This window comes from Crinia signifera, chromosome 9 (assembly GCF_055691185.1).
Source record: "Crinia signifera chromosome 9, ASM5569118v1, whole genome shotgun sequence".
NCBI classification, from domain to species: Eukaryota; Metazoa; Chordata; class Amphibia; order Anura; family Myobatrachidae; genus Crinia; species Crinia signifera.
This window is the reverse complement of record NC_139225.1, coordinates 153,858,458-153,886,142: the sequence shown is the minus strand read 5'-3', so window position 1 is coordinate 153,886,142 and position 27,685 is coordinate 153,858,458.

Genomic DNA, 27,685 nt, shown 5'->3' with positions numbered 1-27,685 from the left:
TTCCTGATCACACATTACTCCTCCACTACCGGAGACAGTGCACAGCCAGCGGCCAGATACAGAGGGACTCGATTCCTGACCGCACACTACTCCTCCGCTACCAGAGACAGTACACAGCCAGCGGCCAGACACAGAGGGACCCGATTCCTGACCGCACACTACTCCTCCACTACCGGAGACAGTACACAGCCAGCGGCCAGACACAGAGGGACCCGATTCCTGATCACACATTACTCCTCCACTACCGGAGACAGTGCACAGCCAGCGGCCAGATACAGAGGGACTCGATTCCTGACCGCACACTACTCCTCCGCTACCGGAGACAGTACACAGCCAGCGGCCAGATACAGAGGGACTCGATTCCTGACCGCACACTACTCCTCCGCTACCGGAGACAGTACACAGCCAGCGGCCAAACACAGAGGGACTCGATTCCTGACCACACACTACTCCTCCGCTAGCGGAAACAGCACACAGCCAGCGGCCAGACACAGAGGGACCCGATTCCTGACCACACACTACTGCTCTGCTACCGGAGACAGTACACCACAGCCAGCGGCCAGACACAGAGGGGCCCGATTCCTGACCGCACACTACTCCTCCGCTACCGGAGACAGTACACAGCCAGCGGCCAGACACAGAGGGACCCGATTCCTGACCGCACACTACTCCTCCGCTACCAGAGACAGTACACAGCCAGCGGCCAGACACAGAGGGACCCGATTTCTGACCGCACACTACTCCTCCGCTACCGGAGACAGTACACAGCCTGCGGCCAGACACAGAGGGGCCCGATTACTGACCGCACACTACTCCTCCACTACCGAAGACAGTACACAGCCAGCGGCCAGACACAGAGGGACCTGATTCCTGACCGCACACTACTCCTCCGCTACCGGAGACAGTACACAGCCAGCGGCCAGACACAGAGGGACCCGATTCCTGACCGCACACTACTCCTCCACTACCGGAGACCGCACACAGCCAGCGGCAAGACACAGAGGGACCCGATTCCTGACCGCACACTACTCCTCCGCTACCAGAGACAGTACACAGCCAGCGGCCAGATACAGAGGGACCCGATTCCTGACCGCACACTACTCCTCCGCTACCGGAGACAGTACACAGCCTGCGGCCAGACACAGAGGGGCCCAATTACTGACCGCACACTACTCCTCCACTACCGGAGACAGTACACAGCCAGCGGCCAGACACAGAGGGACCTGATTCCTGACCGCACACTACTCCTCCGCTACCGGAGACAGTACACAGCCAGCGGCCAGACACAGAGGGACCCTATTCCTGACCGCACACTACTCCTCCGCTACCGGAGACAGTACACAGCCAGCAGGCAGACACAGAGGGGCCCGATTCCTGACCGCACACTACTCCTCCGCTACCGGAGACAGTACACAGCCAGCGGCCAGACACAGAGGGACCCGATTCCTGACCGCACACTACTCCTCCGCTACCAGAGACAGTACACAGCCAGCGGCCAGACACAGAGGGACCCGATTCCTGACCGCACACTACTCCTCCACTACCGGAGACAGTACACAGCCAGCGGCCAGACACAGAGGGACCCGATTCCTGATCACACATTACTCCTCCACTACCGGAGACAGTGCACAGCCAGCGGCCAGACACAGAGGGTCCTGATTCCTGACCGCACACTACTCCTCCGCTACCGGAGACAGTACACAGCCAGCGGCCAGACACAGAGGGACCCGATTCCTGACCGCACACTACTCCTCCACTACCGGAGACCGCACACAGCCAGCGGCAAGACACAGAGGGACCCGATTCCTGACCGCACACTACTCCTCCGCTACCGGAGACAGTACACAGCCAGCGGCCAGACACAGAGGGACCCGATTCCTGACCGCACACTACTCCTCCTCTACCGGAGACAGTACACAGCCAGCGGCCAAACACAGAGGGACTCGATTCCTGACCACACACTACTCCTCCGCTAGCGGAAACAGCACACAGCCAGCGGCCAGACACAGAGGGACCCGATTCCTGACCGCACACTACTCCTACACGACCGGAGACAGTACACAGCCAGCGACCAGACACAGAGGGACCCGATTCCTGACCACACACTACTGCTCTGCTACCGGAGACAGTACACCACAGCCAGCGGCCAGACACAGAGGGGCCCGATTCCTGACCGCACACTACTCCTCCGCTACCGGAGACAGTACACAGCCAGCGGCCAGACACAGAGGGACCCGATTCCTGACCGCACACTACTCCTCCGCTACCAGAGACAGTACACAGCCAGCGGCCAGACACAGAGGGACCCGATTTCTGACCGCACACTACTCCTCCGCTACCGGAGACAGTACACAGCCTGCGGCCAGACACAGAGGGGCCCGATTACTGACCGCACACTACTCCTCCACTACCGAAGACAGTACACAGCCAGCGGCCAGACACAGAGGGACCTGATTCCTGACCGCACACTACTCCTCCGCTACCGGAGACAGTACACAGCCAGCGGCCAGACACAGAGGGACCCGATTCCTGACCGCACACTACTCCTCCACTACCGGAGACCGCACACAGCCAGCGGCAAGACACAGAGGGACCCGATTCCTGACCGCACACTACTCCTCCGCTACCAGAGACAGTACACAGCCAGCGGCCAGATACAGAGGGACCCGATTCCTGACCGCACACTACTCCTCCGCTACCGGAGACAGTACACAGCCTGCGGCCAGACACAGAGGGGCCCAATTACTGACCGCACACTACTCCTCCACTACCGGAGACAGTACACAGCCAGCGGCCAGACACAGAGGGACCTGATTCCTGACCGCACACTACTCCTCCGCTACCGGAGACAGTACACAGCCAGCGGCCAGACACAGAGGGACCCGATTCCTGACCGCACACTACTCCTCCGCTACCGGAGACAGTACACAGCCAGCAGGCAGACACAGAGGGGCCCGATTCCTGACCGCACACTACTCCTCCGCTACCGGAGACAGTACACAGCCAGCGGCCAGACACAGAGGGACCCGATTCCTGACCGCACACTACTCCTCCGCTACCAGAGACAGTACACAGCCAGCGGCCAGACACAGAGGGACCCGATTCCTGACCGCACACTACTCCTCCACTACCGGAGACAGTACACAGCCAGCGGCCAGACACAGAGGGACCCGATTCCTGATCACACATTACTCCTCCACTACCGGAGACAGTGCACAGCCAGCGGCCAGACACAGAGGGTCCTGATTCCTGACCGCACACTACTCCTCCGCTACCGGAGACAGTACACAGCCAGCGGCCAGACACAGAGGGACCCGATTCCTGACCGCACACTACTCCTCCACTACCGGAGACCGCACACAGCCAGCGGCAAGACACAGAGGGACCCGATTCCTGACCGCACACTACTCCTCCGCTACCGGAGACAGTACACAGCCAGCGGCCAGACACAGAGGGACCCGATTCCTGACCGCACACTACTCCTCCTCTACCGGAGACAGTACACAGCCAGCGGCCAGACACAGAGGGAACCGATTCCTGACCACAGCCTACTCCTCCGCTACCGGAGACAGCACACAGCCAGCGGCCAGACACAGAGGGACCCGATTCCTGACCGCACACTACTCCTCCGCTACCGGAGACAGTACACAGCCAGCGGGCAGACACAGAGGGACCCGATTCCTGACCGCACACTGCTCCTCTGCTACCGGAGACAGTACACAGCCAGCGGCCAGACACAGAGGGACCCGATTCCTGACTGCACACTACTCCACTACCGGAGACAGTACACAGCCAGCGGCCAGACACAGAGGGACCCGATTCCTTACCGCACACTACTCCTCCGCTACCGGAGACAGTACACAGCCAGCGGCCAGACACAGAGGGGCCCGATTCCTGACCGCACACTACTCCTCCTCTACCGGAGACAGTACACAGCCAGCGGCCAGACACAGAGGGACCCGATTCCTGACCCCACTCTACTCCTCTGCTACCGGAGACAGTACACAGCCAGCGGCCAGACACAGAGGGACCCGATTCCTGACCGCACACTACTCCTCTGCTACCGGAGACAGTACACAGCCAGCGGCCAGACACAGAGGGACCCGATTCCTGACCCCACTCTACTCCTCTGCTACCGGAGACAGTGCACAGCCAGCAGCCAGACACAGAGGGACCCGATTCCTGACCTCACACTACTCCTCCGCTACCGGAGACAGTACACAGCCAGCGGCCAAACACAGAGGGACTCGATTCCTGACCACACACTACTCCTCCGCTAGCGGAAACAGCACACAGCCAGCGGCCAGACACAGAGGGACCCGATTCCTGACCGCACACTACTCCTACACGACCGGAGACAGTACACAGCCAGCGACCAGACACAGAGGGACCCGATTCCTGACCACACACTACTGCTCTGCTACCGGAGACAGTACACCACAGCCAGCGGCCAGACACAGAGGGGCCCGATTCCTGACCGCACACTACTCCTCCGCTACCGGAGACAGTACACAGCCAGCGGCCAGACACAGAGGGACCCGATTCCTGACCGCACACTACTCCTCCGCTACCAGAGACAGTACACAGCCAGCGGCCAGACACAGAGGGACCCGATTTCTGACCGCACACTACTCCTCCGCTACCGGAGACAGTACACAGCCTGCGGCCAGACACAGAGGGGCCCGATTACTGACCGCACACTACTCCTCCACTACCGAAGACAGTACACAGCCAGCGGCCAGACACAGAGGGACCTGATTCCTGACCGCACACTACTCCTCCGCTACCGGAGACAGTACACAGCCAGCGGCCAGACACAGAGGGACCCGATTCCTGACCGCACACTACTCCTCCACTACCGGAGACCGCACACAGCCAGCGGCAAGACACAGAGGGACCCGATTCCTGACCGCACACTACTCCTCCGCTACCAGAGACAGTACACAGCCAGCGGCCAGATACAGAGGGACCCGATTCCTGACCGCACACTACTCCTCCGCTACCGGAGACAGTACACAGCCTGCGGCCAGACACAGAGGGGCCCAATTACTGACCGCACACTACTCCTCCACTACCGGAGACAGTACACAGCCAGCGGCCAGACACAGAGGGACCTGATTCCTGACCGCACACTACTCCTCCGCTACCGGAGACAGTACACAGCCAGCGGCCAGACACAGAGGGACCCTATTCCTGACCGCACACTACTCCTCCGCTACCGGAGACAGTACACAGCCAGCAGGCAGACACAGAGGGGCCCGATTCCTGACCGCACACTACTCCTCCGCTACCGGAGACAGTACACAGCCAGCGGCCAGACACAGAGGGACCCGATTCCTGACCGCACACTACTCCTCCGCTACCAGAGACAGTACACAGCCAGCGGCCAGACACAGAGGGACCCGATTCCTGACCGCACACTACTCCTCCACTACCGGAGACAGTACACAGCCAGCGGCCAGACACAGAGGGACCCGATTCCTGATCACACATTACTCCTCCACTACCGGAGACAGTGCACAGCCAGCGGCCAGACACAGAGGGTCCTGATTCCTGACCGCACACTACTCCTCCGCTACCGGAGACAGTACACAGCCAGCGGCCAGACACAGAGGGACCCGATTCCTGACCGCACACTACTCCTCCACTACCGGAGACCGCACACAGCCAGCGGCAAGACACAGAGGGACCCGATTCCTGACCGCACACTACTCCTCCGCTACCGGAGACAGTACACAGCCAGCGGCCAGACACAGAGGGACCCGATTCCTGACCGCACACTACTCCTCCTCTACCGGAGACAGTACACAGCCAGCGGCCAAACACAGAGGGACTCGATTCCTGACCACACACTACTCCTCCGCTAGCGGAAACAGCACACAGCCAGCGGCCAGACACAGAGGGACCCGATTCCTGACCGCACACTACTCCTACACGACCGGAGACAGTACACAGCCAGCGACCAGACACAGAGGGACCCGATTCCTGACCACACACTACTGCTCTGCTACCGGAGACAGTACACCACAGCCAGCGGCCAGACACAGAGGGGCCCGATTCCTGACCGCACACTACTCCTCCGCTACCGGAGACAGTACACAGCCAGCGGCCAGACACAGAGGGACCCGATTCCTGACCGCACACTACTCCTCCGCTACCAGAGACAGTACACAGCCAGCGGCCAGACACAGAGGGACCCGATTTCTGACCGCACACTACTCCTCCGCTACCGGAGACAGTACACAGCCTGCGGCCAGACACAGAGGGGCCCGATTACTGACCGCACACTACTCCTCCACTACCGAAGACAGTACACAGCCAGCGGCCAGACACAGAGGGACCTGATTCCTGACCGCACACTACTCCTCCGCTACCGGAGACAGTACACAGCCAGCGGCCAGACACAGAGGGACCCGATTCCTGACCGCACACTACTCCTCCACTACCGGAGACCGCACACAGCCAGCGGCAAGACACAGAGGGACCCGATTCCTGACCGCACACTACTCCTCCGCTACCAGAGACAGTACACAGCCAGCGGCCAGATACAGAGGGACCCGATTCCTGACCGCACACTACTCCTCCGCTACCGGAGACAGTACACAGCCTGCGGCCAGACACAGAGGGGCCCAATTACTGACCGCACACTACTCCTCCACTACCGGAGACAGTACACAGCCAGCGGCCAGACACAGAGGGACCTGATTCCTGACCGCACACTACTCCTCCGCTACCGGAGACAGTACACAGCCAGCGACCAGACACAGAGGGACCCGATTCCTGACCGCACACTACTCCTCCGCTACCGGAGACAGTACACAGCCAGCAGGCAGACACAGAGGGGCCCGATTCCTGACCGCACACTACTCCTCCGGTACCAGAGACAGTACACAGCCAGCGGCCAGACACAGAGGGACCCGATTCCTGACCGCACACTACTCCTCCACTACCGGAGACAGTACACAGCCAGCGGCCAGACACAGAGGGACCCGATTCCTGATCACACATTACTCCTCCACTACCGGAGACAGTGCACAGCCAGCGGCCAGACACAGAGGGTCCTGATTCCTGACCGCACACTACTCCTCCGCTACCGGAGACAGTACACAGCCAGCGGCCAGACACAGAGGGACCCGATTCCTGACCGCACACTACTCCTCCACTACCGGAGACCGCACACAGCCAGCGGCAAGACACAGAGGGACCCGATTCCTGACCGCACACTACTCCTCCGCTACCGGAGACAGTACACAGCCAGCGGCCAGACACAGAGGGACCCGATTCCTGACCGCACACTACTCCTCCTCTACCGGAGACAGTACACAGCCAGCGGCCAGACACAGAGGGAACCGATTCCTGACCACAGCCTACTCCTCCGCTACCGGAGACAGCACACAGCCAGCGGCCAGACACAGAGGGACCCGATTCCTGACCGCACACTACTCCTCCGCTACCGGAGACAGTACACAGCCAGCGGGCAGACACAGAGGGACCCGATTCCTGACCGCACACTGCTCCTCTGCTACCGGAGACAGTACACAGCCAGCGGCCAGACACAGAGGGACCCGATTCCTGACTGCACACTACTCCACTACCGGAGACAGTACACAGCCAGCGGCCAGACACAGAGGGACCCGATTCCTTACCGCACACTACTCCTCCGCTACCGGAGACAGTACACAGCCAGCGGCCAGACACAGAGGGGCCCGATTCCTGACCGCACACTACTCCTCCTCTACCGGAGACAGTACACAGCCAGCGGCCAGACACAGAGGGACCCGATTCCTGACCCCACTCTACTCCTCTGCTACCGGAGACAGTACACAGCCAGCGGCCAGACACAGAGGGACCCGATTCCTGACCGCACACTACTCCTCCGCTACCGGAGACAGTACACAGCCAGCGACCAGACACAGAGAAACCCGATTCCTGACCGCACACTACTCCTCCGCTACCGGAGACAGTACACAGCCAGCAGCCAGACACAGAGGGACCCGATTCCTCACCGCACACTACTCCTCCGCTACCGGAGACAGTACACAGCCAGCGACCAGACACAGAGAAACCCGATTCCTGACCGCACACTACTCCTCCGCTACCGGAGACAGTACACAACCAGCAGCCAGACACAGAGGGGCCCGATTCCTGACCGCACACTACTCCTCTGCTACCGGAGACAGTACACAGCCAGCGGCCAGACACAGAGGGACCCGATTCCTGACCCCACTCTACTCCTCCGCTACCGGAGACAGTACACAGCCAGCGGCCAGACACAGAGGGACCCGATTCCTGACCGCACACTACTCCTCTGCTACCGGAGACAGTACACAGCTAGACACAGAGGGACCCGATTCCTGACCCCACTCTACTCCTCTGCTACCGGAGACAGTACACAGCCAGCGGCCAGACACAGAGGGACCCGATTCCTGACCGCACACTACTCCTCTGCTACCGGAGACAGTACACAGCCAGCGGCCAGACACAGAGGGACCCGATTCCTGACCCCACTCTACTCCTCCGCTACCGGAGACAGTACACAGCCAGCGGCCAGACACAGAGGGACCCGATTCCTGACCGCACACTACTCTTCTGCTACCGGAGACAGTACACAGCCAGCGGCCAGACACAGAGGGACCCGATTCCTGATCGCACACTACTCCTACGCTACCGGAGACAGTACACAGCCAGCGGCCAGACACAGAGGGACCCGATTCCTGACCGCACACTACTCCTCCACTACCGGAGACAGCACACAGCCAGCGGCCAGACACAGACGGACCCGATTCCTGATCGCACACTACTCCTCCACTACCGGAGACAGTACACAGCCAGCGGCCAGACACAGAGGAACCCGATTCCTGACCGTACACTACTCCTCCGCTACCGGAGACCGTACACAGCCAGCGACCAGACACAGAGGGACCCGATTCCTGATCGCCCACTACTCCTCCACTACCGGAGACAGTACACAGCCAGCGGCCAGACACAGAGGGACCCGATTCCTGATCGCACACTACTCCTACGCTACCGGAGACAGTACACAGCCAGCGGCCAGACACAGAGGGACCCGATTCCTGACCGCACACTACTCCTCCACTACCGGAGACAGCACACAGCCAGCGGCCAGACACAGACGGACCCGATTCCTGACCGCACACTACTCCTCCACTACCGGAGACAGTACACAGCCAGCGGCCAGACACAGAGGAACCCGATTCCTGACCGTACACTACTCCTCCGCTACCGGAGACCGTACACAGCCAGCGACCAGACACAGAGGGACCCGATTCCTGACCACACACTACTCCTCCGCAACCGGAGACAGTACACAGCCAGCGACCAGACACAGAGGGACCCGATTCCTGACCGTACACTACTCCTCCACTACCGGAGACAGTACACAGCCAGCAGCCAGACACAGAGGGGCCCGATTCCTGACCGCACACTACTCCTCCGCTACCGGAGACCGTACACAGCCAGCGACCAGACACAGAGGGACCCGATTCCTGACCGCACACTACTCCTCCGCAACCGGAGACAGTACACAGCCAGCGACCAGACACAGAGGGACCCGATTCCTGACGGTACACTACTCCTCCACTACCGGAGACAGTACACAGCCAGCGACCAGACACAGAGGGACCCGATTCCTGACCGCACACTACTCCTCCGCTACCGGAGACAGTACACAGCCAGTGGCCAGACACAGAGGGACCCGATTCCTGCCCGCACACTACTCCTCCGCTACCGGAGACAGTACACAGCCAGCGGCCAGACACAGAGGGACCCGATTCCTGCCCGCACACTACTCCTCCGCTACCGGAGACAGTACACAGCCAGCGGCCAGACACAGAGGGACCCGATTCCTGCCCGCACACTACTCCTCCGCTACCGGAGACAGTACACAGCCAGCGGCCAGACACAGAGGGACCCGATTCCTGCCCGCACACTACTCCTCCGCTACCGGAGACAGTACACAGCCAGCGGCCAGACACAGAGGGACCCGATTCCTGCCCGCACACTACTCCTCCGCTACCGGAGACAGCACACAGCCAGCGACCAGACACAGAGGGACCCGATTCCTGACCGCACTCTACTCCTCCACTACTCCTTACTATAAGGAAACACATACCGCTCACTTCCATTCCACTCATAAGTACTGTCAATATTTCAAATTGAGAGCAGGGGATACTCATAAAAAAGCCTAATCAAAGGGTTCGGGAAAAGCTGATCTATGCCCTCATCTTGCATTGAGAAACATAGGGTGTAAGCCAGCTACATGCACAGCTTGCTGAAAATTACAAGATACCTCCACAATCAGAATGGTGTGCAACGCTGAAATAGACGTGCTAACAAATACATACCTCCCAACTGTCATACACATCTTTTTGTGGGAACGTCACGTGTGGGGGGATGGGAGTTGGGGGTAGTTTGGGGTACCCCTGTCACCCGCAAATGCTGTGCGCATCTATTTCTGCAGCCAGAGGGGCAGGGGGCATGTTCAGAAGCTCACAGAGCCACTAGCAATGCCCCCACAGCGGGGAAAAATAGGGCGTGGCCTTGCAGTGTAGGCCACGCTCCTTTCCACTAGACAACACCCCCTGTAGGTCCAATGTTGGGAAGGATGCAGGTATGGCTATTGAAACTGTTCCTGTGTCTGGCTGTCCTCGCCAGTCGAGAGCCGAACCTCCTCCCAGTGGGCAGCATTCTGAACAAGTCATGAGCTGGGAAGGAATATAAGTGACCACTCCCACCCAGCTCATGACATTGTACAGAAGGCTACCCACTGGGAGGAGGCTCGGCTCTCGACTGGTGAGGACAGCCAGACACAGGAACAGTTTTTTTTCCCCATGCAATTTCCCTAATAAACTCAATGGACGGTCATCCCACCCTATCTGAAACTAAAAATTGACACATGTACCTGAGGGTTGCCGACCCTCTCGGAATTACCGGGAGTCTCCCGAAAATCGGGTCCCCCTCCCGGCCCCCCGGAAGGGTGGACAACCCTCCCGGATTCAGGGGGGACCCCCGCTGCGCCCACGATTACGGCATTTAAATGCCGCAATCCGCGGGTCTCAGAGGAGGGGGCAGAGCTAAAATGGCAAAATCTCGTCATTTTAGCCCCGCCCCCTCCACGGAGATCCGTGAATGCAACTCTTTCCCACAATGGGGGCGGGGCTTAGTGACGTCACGCTCAAGCCCCGCCCCCCGAGCAGCTGCTGAAACTCTTTAAAGTCAGTAACCCTGATGTACCTAGCAACCCGAATGCCCTCCTCCACGTTTATCGGTCCTGTTTGGTATTAGTCTGTTATGTATGTTTACTGTATGGGAGCAGCGGTTATCAGAAACAAATTCCTCGTGTATTGTGTGCACTGATATACTTGGAAGTTGGCAATAAAGTGATTCTGAAAGGAAACAAACATGTTTAAAGTTGCAGTATATGCTGACACCACAAGATGGCGCTGTGTAGATGTGTAGATGCACAGTGATGTCACATCAGTAAAGAGGATGACATTTTAAATAAATGTGTTACTGTTTTAAACCAGTCAACATAACTGGCTAGAGACAAGGATGCCACCGTCATCGTACGTTGTGTGGGTGGTAGTGTAAGTGAAGCATGCCTTCATTCATTGTGATCTGGGAAGCCAAGCAGCGACACCGTAATATCTGCCTATCTTCACTCATGTTCCCGGTGTCAACTGGGAGATGAAATACCCACCGGTGGGAATGCAGTAGTAGTGCGGGGCCCACACTATTTTCAATGATGTGAGTGTTTAAATATTCTCTGTAAAGCGCTGCAGAATATGTGTGCGCTATATAAGAAACTGATAATAAATAGAGATGAGCGGTTCGGATTCTGTGGTTCAGACATTGTGAGCTGTAAAGTGGTCAAAATTGTCTGGAAAGGGCTGGAAATTAATGTTATTGAGGTCATTATTACTCTAGGGACAAAAAAAACATAAACATTACGTGATTTGGGCATTTCTTGACCATTTTTGGAAAAAATCCAAATCTTTTCACCGTCGCTTGACAAAGCCAAATCCGAAACCAAATCCCGGTGACGAATCAAAATCAAAATCTTCTGCCCCGGTGCCCATCTCTAGTAATAAATAAATAAAATAAATAAATTAATGACATTAAATTAATCAGAAATACACCCTAAACATTGTTAATGTGGTTAATGACTATACAAGCTGCAAACATCTGGTTTTTAAAGGAATATTTACAAAGGTGTATAGAGGCCTATTTCCAGCAACCATTACTCCAGTAATGATACATTGGGTGACATTCTATGGGATGAGATTTGTGTTTTTTGGCGTTAATTAGTAAACAAAATGGCGACATCGCATTTTTCCGTCAAATCGCCTATTTAATAGGATGCGCTAAGGGACTGAAATCGCATATTATGTGCGTTAAAGCATGCGGCCCAAAAGTGCATGATAAATTCGCATTTATATCGCATCCAGATGTTTTTGTACAGAAAAGTATACAACTCGCTTATTTAATGCATTGCGTTTTCGCAAATCGCACTTTTTAGGTGTCTAATAATCGCACTTATTTCAGACCAGGTTCTGTTTGGCGAATTGGCCCAGAACTCACTTTGGTCAAGTGCACACATGGTTAATTTCAGCACAGGTGCCCTCATTTTCACTCAGAAACACCCCTACATAAACCCCAACATCATTAAGGACACCTGTGAGGGTTTGAGACATGGAGATTTTGCAGAGTGGTTTGGAGTTGCTTATTTGTGATGTGGCCCATTTGGAGGAGCTGCGCAGGAGGGAGGAAGCTGCGCGCCAGATCCAGGTAGCCCCCCGACTACTGCGTACCCCACGTATGTATCGTGCTCGGCTGTACCTGGACTCCCTCTCGGATCAACAGGTTGTGGGGATGTTTAGGCTGAACCGCATTAACCTGTTGGACTTATATGAGCAGGTGAGAGATGATTTGGACCCTTTTGGGGGAGGCAACTATGCAGTGTCTGGGCTGCACAAATTAATGTGTGCCCTCTACTATTTGGCCACAGGCTCCACTTAGTCTGTGACCTCATGGTCCTTGGGGGTATCACAGGCCACTTTCTCTAAGCATTTTACTCAAGTGTTACTTGCTTTAAAGAAGTTGTGGTGGACATACATCAGATTCCCCAGTTCTGAGTTGGAGTGGCAGGACCACAAGTTGGCTTTCTATAGACTCTCAACATTCCCTCACGTGCTGGGAGCTATAGACTGCACACACATTGGGATTAGGGCACCGCACGTGCGGGGCCACGTCTACATCAATAGGCGTGGGCGGCACTCCCTGAACGTGCAGGTTGTTTCCAATGCTCACCTCAAAATCCTGAGTGTTGTTGCAGGCTTTAATGGGAACTGCCATGACGCCTATATTCTGAGACACTCAGCCCTCTGGAACCGATTTACCGACCACCAAATGCCAGAGGGCTGGCTACTAGGTAAGTACATTTTTACATATTACCCTATCTGTCCTTATTTGTACCTGCTCTAATGTGTGTGTTTCCTGTTTCACAAGCATATTGTTCTTCTACCAGTGTCTCCTGTTTGCAAAAAACACATACCTTACCATATAAGGCAATCACTTCCTATCTGTGTTTTAGGTGACTCAGGATATGGGTGTGTTTCCTGGCTCATGACACCTTTGCGCTCCCCAGAGGGCCCTGCACAGCACCAGTATAATGAAGCCCATATTGCAACCCGCAATGTGGTGGAGCGCACATTTGGCGTTTTGAAGAGTAGATTCCGGTGTTTGGACCGGTCATCGGGTACGCTGCTTTACCACCCTGCAAAAGTAGTGATGATCGTCCAGGCTTGCTGCATGTTGCACAACATAGCCCTGTCCCAACCTGCCTATGTGGAGGAGGAACATGCAGTAGTCGTGCAGGAAGCCCAACCTACCACACCTCGGGTAGTGAGGGGTACGCAGAGGGGGAATCTGGTGCGCACACACATCATCAGCCGTTACTTTTCTGGTAAGCACATGTGCCCTGTATTCCAAAATGTACCTTTGCTGTAAGTGTACTCATAAACAAATTATTTACCAATACCATCTGTTTCCACCCACATTTAGCCTAATACACAGAGCCCAACGGATGCTGCTGGTGGTGCTGACCTATCCCTTGCTGGTATCAAGCTTGTAAGTACATTTGATACATGTATGAATTAAGTTTGCTGTAAAACATGGCTCACTGGTGTTGTGGAACTACACGTGCCAGCATGCCCTGACACACTATAACCATTATAGTCCAAACCATGAGTGTCAGAACTTGCTGGAATATGTAGTTCCACAACCTTTGACGGGCCAGGAGTTACCCAACACTACTTTACAGCAATCCCATTGTCATATACCATTACACTATGTCATAATTCACACAACAATTGGTTCATAAATAATACACTGACAAAATGGTATGCGGTTAGACATTTTTACTGCAGTATACTATGTCAGAAGCAATCTGCATTTTTGTCAGTAAAACATTAAAACTATCGGGGGATGTAACAAGATGTATTGCATATTACAAAATTTTCAAAAATATGACCTACAGATGGGGTAGTTCCCATCCTTGCTGGCGGGTCGCCAGTACGTCCCCTCTGGCGACCCGCCAGCAGCCTCGCCAGCGAATATATCGAGACGCGCGTGCGTCTCACGCGCACGCGCGTCTCAGTCTCCGTCGCCAGCGCGACAGAAACCCTGTCCGTCTCCGCCGCAGGGAGATGGACAGGGTTAGGGGGGGTTAGGGGGGGGTGCGGGCAGGCGGCGGGGACCCCGGGTTACCGCCGGCAAGCCGGCGGGGACCCGGGGGAACGGATGGAAGCGCCGTCGGAAGGGGACGCGCGCGCCCCCTTCTCGCCATCGCCATGGCGCTGGCGGGGGATGGCGGCTGGGGATGGCGGCTGGCGACGCTTTTATTTGTTTCTCCTTGAAATTGACCAAGGAGTTAGCTACTTGGGAAGCAGAAGCTGCTGTATGGGGTGTGTTTGTAGGTGGGGGTGGGTTGGGAGACACCCCACTTGGGGGAAGATCACTCTGTGATGAGGTCTATATTTCCTCCTCTGCCGCAAAGGTCTCCACGGGTTCAAGAATGATGTCCATTTCGTCCAACACCATCATCGAAGAATCAGTTTGATGTGTTCCTAGTTGTATAGTACCTGTGGATACAGATGAGGAGGTAAGTACTGATGCATATATAGGGCAGACTCTCTTCAGTACTGTTTTAGAAAGGGCTTGAGATGCTGGACGCACATACCTAGGGGTCTTATGTACTTACACATGTACCCCGATACAGCATGTAACATTGACATTAATAATAAGTGAGATGGCTAGGTCAGATTACATTCATTTCCGTTGCGATGTAGCAGCAGGAGATGAATGTAGTGTGACATATTGGTGATGTGATGGGTGTGTGTACTGTATGTGTAATGGCGTGTTTATTGTTCATTTACCTGCTTCCACAGATTCTGCAGCAACGGGCCTTCTTGTCTTGGATGCGTGAGCACTTCGGGATGGACAATCTGTGAAAGGAAAGATGGGCAGCCATTATGTACCTTGCAATGGATAAGCATTTACGGCAAACATGCATTGGAATGACATTACTGGACAATACTTCCTTTGGTTAAGGACTACATTATTTAGTCCCCACATTATTTGACATCTGTTTTTTACCTGATTATTTTGTTAGAGTATTATTAAACTATTGTACACATTACAACTGTTGGATAATCTGTGGTATGTAGCCATGGCAGCTAAACCACCAGTACACCTCTGTGTTTTTGGCCACATACATGTTAGGCTGCTAGAAAGAATGTTACAGTGTTGATCAATATCAGCAGTTGTGGAACTACAAGGCCCAGCATTATGAGCAATTTGAAAGTAGGAGCAGGCAATTTCTTGTGCATGACCTTGCTGGGCTATGTAGTTCCACAGCAGCACTTTAGTTAGCATAACAATTCAAGTGAACATTACAGTTTGAAAACATTGGCATGTATGTTTAAGATTGCATGTGGTCACACTTACCAGCTCTGGATGGCGTTTGCGGCCTATCGGTATCCGCCACGTGCATGCCAGGCAGGACCTCAGGAGGTATGATGCGCTTCAACTTCACCTTATAGGACGTGTAGCAGACAGTGGTGGGCCTCCTCCAACTCCATGGCCATTTTACTTTTCAGCTGCCTTTTGATGTCATTGAATCTCTTCTTGACATTTCTGACCAGGCGCTTGTGCTGACTTACAGCGTTCACCGCCTGGGTGATGTCCTTCCATATAGCCCTTTTGCACTGTGCAGTGGTCTTGTGGTGAGTTTTCCCAAGTAACCGGTCAAACACAGGCATGATAGCCCGGACAAACACAGCATTTTCCTCGTAGGAAAATCTGACCTTTCGGCCACTTTTTGTGCGGCCAGCTTCTACCTGCTCCTCCTCCTCATTTTCTACTCCAGCCATGTACCCCTCCTCCTCCATGCCAGTGTCTTCCTCCTCCACACCTCCATCTTCCTCCACCTCTGACATGTGGCCCTCCTGCAGCTGCTGTGGGGTATGGTCAAGGTCTTGGCTATAGGATGGGGATGCCAGCGGATCCTCCACCTCCTCCTGCTGGGGCTGGACGCCCAGGGCCTGGTCTGGGGCTGGCTTTGCTGTGGCCATGCTGCCTGCCACACTGCTGGCTCTCCCACTTGGCTGGCTGCTGCCACTGGTCCCTCTGCCACTTCTCCCTCTGCCACTGCTCCCTCTGCCACTGCTCCCTCTGCCATCAACACCTCTTCCTCTACTCACACTGCCACTGCTCCTCTCCATGCTCCTTACTTCCTATCAAAGAGTGAAATGGCGCCAGTGCCCCTTTATATAGGGGGTGTGATGCATAATGGAGGGGACAGAGGTGGGCCAATAGGTTGGGGGGTTCTTAGTCATGCGGAGACAGTTTTGTAAATTGCACTCCGGTTGGTCCAAAACGCGCACATGACCGGCGGAAGAAATCGCACTTTTTTGTGACTTAAATTCGCACCACTTCGCCGCTAATCGCACCACTTCGCACTTTTCAGCCTCCAAAGAGCATCCCATTAAATATGCAAATTATTACAAAAAAATGCGATTTTAAAAAGGGCGAATAGCGGCGATGTGGTGCGATATAAAAACATGCGCATTTATCTCCATAGAATGTCATCCATTGTGTTTTCTAATCTCGTAAGAAGACTGATGGATGATTAGAAAACAATTGAAAACCCTTGTTCAATTATGTTAGCACCGCTGAAAATGGGTTTGCTCATTAGATAAACAATAAAAAGCATCAAATTTGTGAGTTTGATTATACTCTCAAAATGGATAGAAACAGAGAACTTTGATGTGAAACTTGACAGTCTATTCTTGTTCTTAGAAATGAAGGCTATTTCATGTGAAAAATTGCCAAGAAACTTAACATTTCCTACAACGGTGTGTACTACTCCCTTCAGAGAGCAGCACAAACAGACTCTACCCAGAGTAAAAAAAGAAGTGGGTTGTCCTGGTGCACAACTGACATGTAGGGGGAAATTTACTAAGAATACGAATGCAAAAAGTTGCATTCGTATTCTTACTACGAATTAATACGACAGCATACCTCGTATGCTTTGTCGTGTTCTGAAGGGGGATTTACAAAGCAGTCAAATACGACTGCTTTGTAACCCTCCGATGTCGTATTAATTCGTATTAGCTGGCCATATATACGGCTGCTAATACAAATTAGTGTAGGCAGTCTGCACGGATCAGTCAGATCCGTGCAGGCTGCAAGGTGTAAAAAAAAAAAAGATAAATAAATTAAAAAAAAAACGGCATGGGGTCCCCCCCCACAGCTGTAACCAGCACCAGGCTGACAGAGCCAGGGCCGGTAATTAAAAATCAGGGAACCCGACAAATAGGGGTTCCCCGATTTTTAACAACAAGCCCCAGGCTCCAGGTCCAGGGCTGGTTCCCAAAATACGATTGTGTGTAAAAAAATAGAATAAACTGTTGTTTTTAACTGTAAAACTGTAAATCCCAGCAAGCATACCCTGCAAGCTGGGACTTGGAGAATCGCAAGTCCCAGCCTGCGGGGCATTAAAGGGTCTTGTAGTTCCACAGTTAAAAAAATTAGTAAAATAAACACATACTGACACATAAGAAAAAGAAAACTTTAATACATACATTACACACATACTAATACTTACCTATCTTGATCCCGTAGGTAGGTGAGGAAAGAAAGGAAAGAAAAAGTACTCTCTTTGTTTGGGGGCACACTTTGTTAAAACTTAACGTTTAATTAAATTGTCATTTTAAAAAGGAATGATTAGGACACCCGTAGGTAGGTCCCAGGGTCTTGATCCGGTGCCTTGTCCTGGTCCCGGATCCATGACGGCATTCTTCTCCATGTCGATGTCCATGTCAGCGTCGTCATCCGGTCCGGAGTCTGAAGAAATCCATGGTGGACCTGTGGAAGGAAATCCTACTCACCCAGGTCCTCCATGGATCTGAAGTCTTGATCCGCCATAGTCCTGGGCTTCTTCCATCTTCTTCAAGCTGCCAGCGATTCCTGGAGCTCCCCGCGTTGGACTGAGAGGCGCAGAGATCCTTCATCCTCTGCGCCTCTCATCAAAATGATTCTATTGGCCACTATCAGGAGCCAACTTTCTCAGCTCCTGATTGGCCGCCTAAAGGCCAATAGAATCATTCTGATGAGAGGCGCGGAGGATGAAACATCTCTGCGCCTCTCAGTCCGCTACGGGGAGTTGCCGGAGTACCACTTCTACACATTATGCAACAAAATAATTTGCTCCATAATACCCATTACACATTATACCACACGCCTTAATGCCCATTACACAGTATTCAGCAAGCTGTAATGCCTATACATATTATGTCACGCACCATAATGCCCATTAATGCAAGACTTAAAATAGTCGGGACACTGGACCTAGGGCTGCTGCAGTGTCCTGCCAGCCGGGCAGCTTGATGCTCTCTGCTCTCTGTGATTTCTTTCCGGCGGCAGCGGGTGGCAGCTAAAGTGAAAAAAAAGTGTCAGAAATGACAGGGGGGGGGGGGGGCACATGCCTGGGAGCGCCCCCCCCCCCTGAAGTCGCCCATAGGTCCATTGAGTGGCTTCCAGTGCTCAGTGGTGGTATTTAGCCTCATAGAGGTAGTTAGCTTTTTAAATATAAAGATGTATATTAGTAAATACTCCTAGTGCATGTATGATAATGTACTACAGTAATAACAACAATGCCCCTGTATAAAAAGGAACATATTCCTGTGCAGTGTAATGTAACATATGTATATATAGCACAGTTGGGAACCTTGAGGAGGACGTGGCCCTCATACGGCTCATACTGGGCGAGATGCACTAAGCCGCAAGAAGTGATAAAACGGAGAGATAAACCACCACCTAACGGAGAGATAAACCACCACCTAACGGAGAGATAAACCACCACCTAATCAGCTCTTAACTGTCATTTTCAAACCTCTCTCCTTAAATACTCTTGTCTCTTTTCGTTTAAATCCCTGGTCTGGCTGGAGATTTTTACACTGCAAGTGGGTACCACAGTGGGTGGAGTCTCGGAGCAGCATGAAGGAGGTTTTGTCCTCTGCACCAAATACCTTTACCAGCTCTAGGGTGAGAATCCGCGTCATTGTCACATTATTATTAATCATCGCAACATTGGGGGGTTATTCAAACCTGAACACTGGGCTGCGAGCTCACAGGCCGGCCGATTATTGATTGACTGCTCATTGCTACAGATCGGAGAGCGCAAGTGCTAGGCCATTCTCAGAAAAATTCTGCGTCTACAGTAGCGGTTTGCAAGTTGGTGGACAGTAAGCCGGCATATAGTAAATAATATGGGATACATAGGGATGAGCGGTGGTTCAGTTGCAGGTGGTCAGAATACCGACACCGGCATCCCAATGGAGGAATCTCGACAGGGGTTACTCATCCTCGTATCCCCGTATCCCGCCACGTAAACCTAACTCCCCTAACCATAATCCCTCCCTCTTGCAGCCTAACCCTAAGTCCCCCCTAGTGAATAAATCTCCCCCCCCCCCAATTTCCCTGACCTAACCCCAGTGGCGTAACTATAAATTTTGCTCCCCCCTGCCAAAAAGTTGTGGGCTCCTCTCCAGCGTGTTTCCCCAGTGTGTGACATGATGACGTCACACGCATAATGGAGAAGCTGAAGCAGGAGAGAGGAAGAGAGACCAGCAGACACTGCTGCTTCCCTTGGCTCCGACGCATCCCAGGCCACCCTAGCACGCCCATCCGCTCCCATCCTGTACACAGTAGCCAATAGCCGGCTCTGTGTACAGTCAATTGAATCAGTGGGGAAATTGGTCGCACCCACGCTGCGGCTGACTTGCCTCCAGTGCTCAGCCAGTGGGCAGCGGCAGGCAGCAACATGTCAATGCGTCGAGAGGGTGCCGGCGCCCACACAGACCCCACTGCTGCTTGCTCCCCCAAGCAGCTGCTGAGGCTGCCTTACAGTAGTTACGCCACTGCATAACCCTAAACCTTACGTTCGGCATCTCGACAGTCGGGAATCCGTCGCCAGCATCCTCATTGACGTTGGGATGTAAAAGTAACACATGAAAGACGAGGACCCTGCCCGTGAGCAGGGACATCGAGAGAGGGGTCGGTTACGGTTATTTTCTACCTGAGCCGGGTCTGCTAGAGGGGCCCGGGACCTGCTACCCCCTCCCAGAGAGCTGGGAACTGTGGAGAGAAATGACAGGTTGCAGCCGCAGCAAAGCCTCTCTCCCCAGCTCAGCACACATTTCTTAGTGACTTGTGCTGAAGAGAAGCAGCCTGACATCTCTCTCCCTCTTGTTTATTTTATTTCCACAGGGACGTAGCCACACCCCTGCTCGGTAGCCACGCCCCCACCATTTCATTGGGACCCAGCTGAGCTGTTAGCGCCCCTGCTTGTTAGAGCTTACATTCTAAAGGGGAGGGGCAGACAGAGAGGTGTCACACACACATACTGGTAGACAGTGCGCATGTAACAGAGAGTTAGGATGATTTATAGACAGAATGCACGCTCTGTTTGCAATAAATTAACATCCATCCATGACCTCTTTATCTCTCACAAATTCAACCTGCTGGCAGTTACAGAAACCTGGCTCACACAATCAGACACGGCCTCGCCTGCAGCACTGTCACATGGTGGTTTCCACTTCACTCACACCCCCAGGCCTGGTAACTGTAAAGGAGGTGGGGTTGGTATATTACTGTCACAAGACTTCACATACTCAGTTCTACCATCTGCTCCTTCACTCACATTTACATCATTTGAAGTTCACTCTATTAGGATTTTTTCCCCTTTCTCTCTGCGTGTTGCTGCTATCTATCGCCCACCTGGGCTTCCCAAAACTCAATTTCTAGAAGATTTCTCTGCCTGGCTCCCCCATTTCTTATCCTCTGACATCTCCACTGTCATCCTGGGTGACTTCAATATTGCTATTGACAGTCCACCATCTTTGCATGCTTCCAAACTCCTCTCTCTAACCTCCTCTCTCGGCCTCTCCCAGTGGTCTGACTCCTCTACTCATGAGGAAGGCCACTGCCTTGACCTTGTTTTCACCAGGCTGTGCTCAGTCTCTGATTTTACTAACACTCCCTTCCCTCTCTCTGATCACAATCTCATTACCCTCTCACTCTCTTCCATTACCCCAAGCTCACTGACACTGAAATCATGCAAGCCTACTTTAACCCGCAGAAATACTAATGCAATTAATTTTCCACAACTTACCACCTCCCTGCAACAACAGCTCTCACTAATTTCTACATTTACCTCTCCTGACTCTGCTGTTTCCCACCTCTACCAGACTCTTGAAACAGCCCTTGATGACGTGGCTCCAGCTACCCATTACACCCCACGTAGGCTTAGATGCCAACCGTGGCACACCAAAACAACAAGACAACTACGAAATCAGTCACGTAAAGTAGAACGCCAATGGCGCAAATCTCGTAGTACGACTGATTTCCTCGCATATAAAACTAGCTACTACTCCTACAGCAATGCTTTGGACACTGCCAAACAAACATACTACCAATCTCTCATCTCTTCTCATGCCACCAACCCTAAGCGACTTTTTAACACCTTTAAGTCTCTTCTGTACCCTTCCCCTCCTCCCCCACCGGCTACCATCAGTGTACAAGAACTTGCCTCCTACTTTAAGGACAAGATTGATAACATCCGAGATGAAATGGTATGCTCTTCCACAACCTCTAACCCTCTTTCTTTCCCACCTGAACCCTCTGGCACTTTCTCTTCATTTGAGCCCACAAATGAAAAGGAAGTATCCGCACTCTTCTTATCCTCTTACTCTACTACCTCTCCTCTCGATCCTATACCTGCGCAAGTCATTAAAAATATATCTCCTGTGATTATTCCAACCTTAACTAAAATCTGTAATCTCTCTCTTACTACTGGTACTTTTCCTTCTCTGCTCAAACATGCAGTGATAACTCCTATTCTAAAAAAACAGAATTCTGACCCTAACTCTCTCTCTAACTATCGTCCTATATCTCAGCTCCCATGCCTCTCCAAGCTACTGGAGAGACTTGTCTACTCTCGCCTCACAAACTTTCTTAACTCTAACACCCTATTAGACCCACTTCAGTCAGGTTTTCGCTCTCAACACTCCACTGAGACAGCACTGACTAAAGTGGTGAATGATCTGGTAACGGCTAAGTCTAAAGGCCATTACTCACTACTTATTCTTCTTGATCTTTCTGCTGCCTTTGACACCGTCGATCACTCTCTTCTCTTACAAACACTACACTCCCTAGGTCTTAATGATACAGCCCTTTCCTGGTTCACATCTTACCTATCTGATCGCTCTTTCAGTGTTCGATTCTCTAACTCTACTTCCTCTTCATTACCTCTGTTAGTCGGAGTTCCGCAAGGTTCAGTCTTAGGTCCTCTGCTCTTCTCAATCTATACCTCCTCTCTTGGCAAACTAATCAGCTCTTTCGGATTTCAGTATCACTTGTATGCTGATGATACTCAAATCTATCGATCAACCCCAGAGTTGTCACCAGTGGTTTTGGGTCGAGTTTCTGATTGTCTCTCTGCCATCTCATCTTGGATGTCTTGTCGCCAACTCAAACTCAATATTTCCAAAACGGAATTACTTATATTCCCGCCAACTAAGAACAGTTACCATCCTGACATCTCCATCGCTGTTGACAACTCGATAATCTACCCTACCCCACAAGCTCGTTGCTTGGGGGTCATCCTTTCTTCCCCACATTCAATCTGTCTCCAAATCATGTTACAAGCATCTAAAAAACATATCCAAAATACGACCCTATCTCACACAAGACACTACCAAATCTCTTATCCATGCACTCATTATATCCCGCATTGATTATTGCAATAGTCTCCTAACTGGTCTTCCCAAGAACAGACTCTCACCACTGCAATCAATTTTAAATGCTGCTGCTAGGCTGATCTTCCTTGCAAGACGCTCATCGTCTGCTGATCCGCTCTGCCAGTCCCTCCATTGGTTGCCTGTATATTACCGTATTCAATATAAAACACTTCTACTTGCTTATAAAGCTATTAACCATACTGCACCAGCATATATCTCTGCACTTATCACAAAATATCTCCCATCTCGACCACTACGCTCTACACAAGATCTGCGTCTCTCTTCTGCACGGATCACTAGCTCCCATTCATTATTACAGGACTTTTATCGGGCTGCTCCCATCCTATGGAATGCCCTTCCACGCACATTAAGACTCTCCACCAGTCTCCAAACTTTCAAGCGTTCCCTGAAAACTCACCTCTTCAGGCAAGCCTATCATATTTAAGTTCTACATGCATAACCCTCCGAGGCACTTATGTATTATATAGCATCCCTTCTGGACTTGTAACTGCTATGCTATTACTGGTGCCTGTCCTTATGTTTCCCCCCTATAACCCTATAGATTGTAAGCTTGCAGCAGGGCCCTCCTACCTCCGAGTCTGTCTGTTGTTACCCAGTTTGTCTTATCACTGTCTACTATTGTAAAGCGCAACGGAATCTGCTGCGCTATATAAGAAACTGTAAATAAATAAATAAATAAATAGACAGCACAAGACAGTGCATGGTCACCTATGGATGTTGTTTCCAGGTGCAATTATAAATGAAGAGCCAGCAATCCATCATATTTCTAATGCAAGACAGGACCTGACCTCAAGAACCCTTGGACCAGAGGATAATATAATGGAGTGATATGACCTTATTGCCTTTTATTCCCCCAGCTTATTTAGCTGGTATATTAATTCCACCGGCCAATGCTCGGAGTGCCTGGGACCAGATAGTGAGGCACAATACTCATCTCTCACACAAATTAGCTCCTCGTTTAAGACACTTCATTTAAAATGTTACCTCTAAATTACGTTCAGCTTCTCGCCATGAATTGCAGAACGATATTTTGGATATGATCATGATATTATGTTTTATGCCTATAGACTGTGCCTAGCAAATGACAGATCTCCCGAGCGCAGCCATGTAGATGTGTCTGGTAATGGAAAGCAAATTAATACACCAGCTCCGTCCTCTGGTGATTTCCCTCGGAGATGTGACTCCTTATCCAATTCTCACTAACATTTAAAAAATTGATATTCAGTTCTTGCAGCTGGGAAATGTCAGGTCATATATTTAAAAGTTTTAAATGACTTTCTGCGCACAGAGCGAGGTAGAGGGATACCTAACGCGGGGATCTACCCTATATACTTAGCATTAAAGCAGTAATGAGCCTCTGTTCTTCATGGGATGCCGGGCGGGAGGGTGTGACTCCGCATTAGGTGATGCTTGTAATCATCTCCTATATATTTGGCTACATCTGTCACTCAAAGTGGGTGTCTGTGTCTATAACGCTCTGTTCCTGGACTTTCCTCTTAATGTGTGATTGCCTTCATCTGTGCTGAACACCTTTCTGAGAAATTAAATGTATGAAAAAAAGAAAAAAGTCAATGGTAGTGTGCGCTTAGCAGCCTGTGGAGAGTTCAATCTAAAAGTGTGGTGACCCAAACACCACAAGTATCATGGACAAAAAACAAGGTGAAGACTGATTCCTCCACTGGCGCTCTGTAAAGGATGGTACCTTCCTTAAAATGGAGGTACGATCCTCTTCTCCCAAATATATACGATCACTGCAGTATAAGTATAAATACCATACATCCCATTGTCATAAACAGCGATCCTCTTCTCCGCCTCTGTATACTCAATTTCTGTGTTAGATAAACTTCGTCCAACTCAAATCGAAGGATAGGCACAAGAATTTAGCGTGCTCCCCCCAAAAAGGAATTAGGAGAAATGGCACAAATAGTGTAATACCATTTAATACATATAACACATTTAAAATACAGAAGTGGGACATAAACAATGCGGATGGTAAATGGAAGATTGGCCTGTTACCCGTATGCGTGGAGAACTTGGATGGCAATCCAGTCCTCAAAGTTGGCATAAGAGGATGACGGTGAGCCCGGGATTTCGACCGTCAAACGTCCACAGCAATAGGCACAGAGTCCAAATGGTCCATAAACGCTATCCCCATACAAAAAGGGTAACCCAGCTCCAAGCGCTTTCGACCTCCACTGGAGGTCGAAAGCGCTTGGAGCTGGGTTACCCTTTTTGTATGGGGATAGCGTTTATGGACCATTTGGACTCTGTGCCTATTGCTGTGGACGTTTGACGGTCGAAATCCCGGGCTCACCGTCATCCTCTTATGCCAACTTTGAGGACTGGATTGCCATCCAAGTTCTCCACGCATACGGGTAACAGGCCAATCTTCCATTTACCATCCGCATTGTTTATGTCCCACTTCTGTATTTTAAATGTGTTATATGTATTAAATGGTATTACACTATTTGTGCCATTTCTCCTAATTCCTTTTTGGGGGGAGCACGCTAAATTCTTGTGCCTATCCTTCGATTTGAGTTGGACGAAGTTTATCTAACACAGAAATTGAGTATACAGAGGCGGAGAAGAGGATCGCTGTTTATGACAATGGGATGTATGGTATTTATACTTATACTGCAGTGATCGTATATATTTGGGAGAAGAGGATCGTACCTCCATTTTAAGGAAGGTACCATCCTTTACAGAGCGCCAGTGGAGGAATCAGTCTTCACCTTGTTTTTTTTCTGAGAAATTAACCTGTTTAAAACAGGTGATGGCAATCATACATTAAGGGGAAGTCTAGAAACAGAGCATTGTGTCCCTCCTGGAGAGGGTCATGTTGGGAGGTATGTGACAGAGAACCAGCCCAGTGAGCCCACAGACAGTGCCAGACACCCACTGACTTTCCATGTTGCCCAGCACTGCTACTCCACAGCCACCAGGTGAGCGCCCCCCTCCCGCGATTTGGGGCAAAACCTCCCCCCCCCGCGCGCCCCCCCCCCTCCCGCGATTTGCGGCAAAAACACCCGCTCCCCCGCGACCCCCCCTACCGCGATTCGCAGCAAAAACACCCCCGCGACCCCCCCTCCCGCGATTCGCTGCAAAAAGAACCCCCCCACGACCCCTCCCGCAATTCGCGGCATAACCACCACCCCGCGACCCCCCCTCCCGCGAATCGCGGCAAACCCTCCCCCGTGACCCCCCCCCCCGATTCGCGGAAAACACCCCCCCCCCCGCGACTCGCGGCAAAAAGACCCCCCCGCGACCCCCCCTTGCACGATTGGCGTCACCCCCCCTGCGACCCCCCTCCCGCGATTCGCGGCACCCCCCCCCGCAATTCGCAGCAGCCCCAGGATTAAATGGCACATGCAAAACACTGACATGGCTATGGTCGACAATGAAAAAGGTTGACATGAGTTTTTGAAGATTTATTTTTAATTTTTTTAATTTTTTCATATTCATTGTCATGTGTCGACATGGACACCAATGAAGTGGCACACTTATGTCAACATTTACATGTGTTGACCTTTCTGTGTTGATTTTTTCTTGTGGCGATTCGCGTCACACCCCCCCGCAACCCCCCCTCCTGCGATTCGCGGCACCCCCCGTGACCCCCCACCTCCCGCAATTCACGGCAACCCCCCACCGGAACCCCTGTGAACCCCGCCCTCCCGCGATTCGTGGCACCCACCCCCGCGACTCCCCCTCCCGCAATTCGCGGCACCCCCCCGTGATTCGCGGCAGCTCCAGAATTAAATTGCACATGGAAAACACTGACATGGCTATGGTCGACAATGAAAAAGGTTGACATGAGTTTTTGAAGTTTTTTTTGTCATTTTTTGAATATTTTCATATTCATTCTCATGTGTCGACATGGACACCAATGAAGTGCCACACTTATGTCAACATTTACATGTGTTGACCTTTCTGTGTTGATTTTTTTCTTGTGGCGATTCGCGTCACACCCCCCGCAACCCCCCCTCCGGCGATTCGCGGCACCCCGGCACCCCCCTGCGACCCCCCCCCTCCCGCAATTCGCGGCAACCCCCCACCGGAACCCCCATGAACCCCGCTCTCCCGCGATTCACGGCACCCACCCCCCGCAACCCCCCCCTCCCGCAAATCGCGGCACCCTCCGCGATTCGCGGCAGCCCCAGGATTAAATGGCACATGCAAAACACTGGCACGGCTATGGTCGACAATGAAAAAGGTTGACATGAGTTTTTGAAGATTTATTTCATTTTTTTAATGTTTTCATATTCATTGTCATGTGTCAACATGGA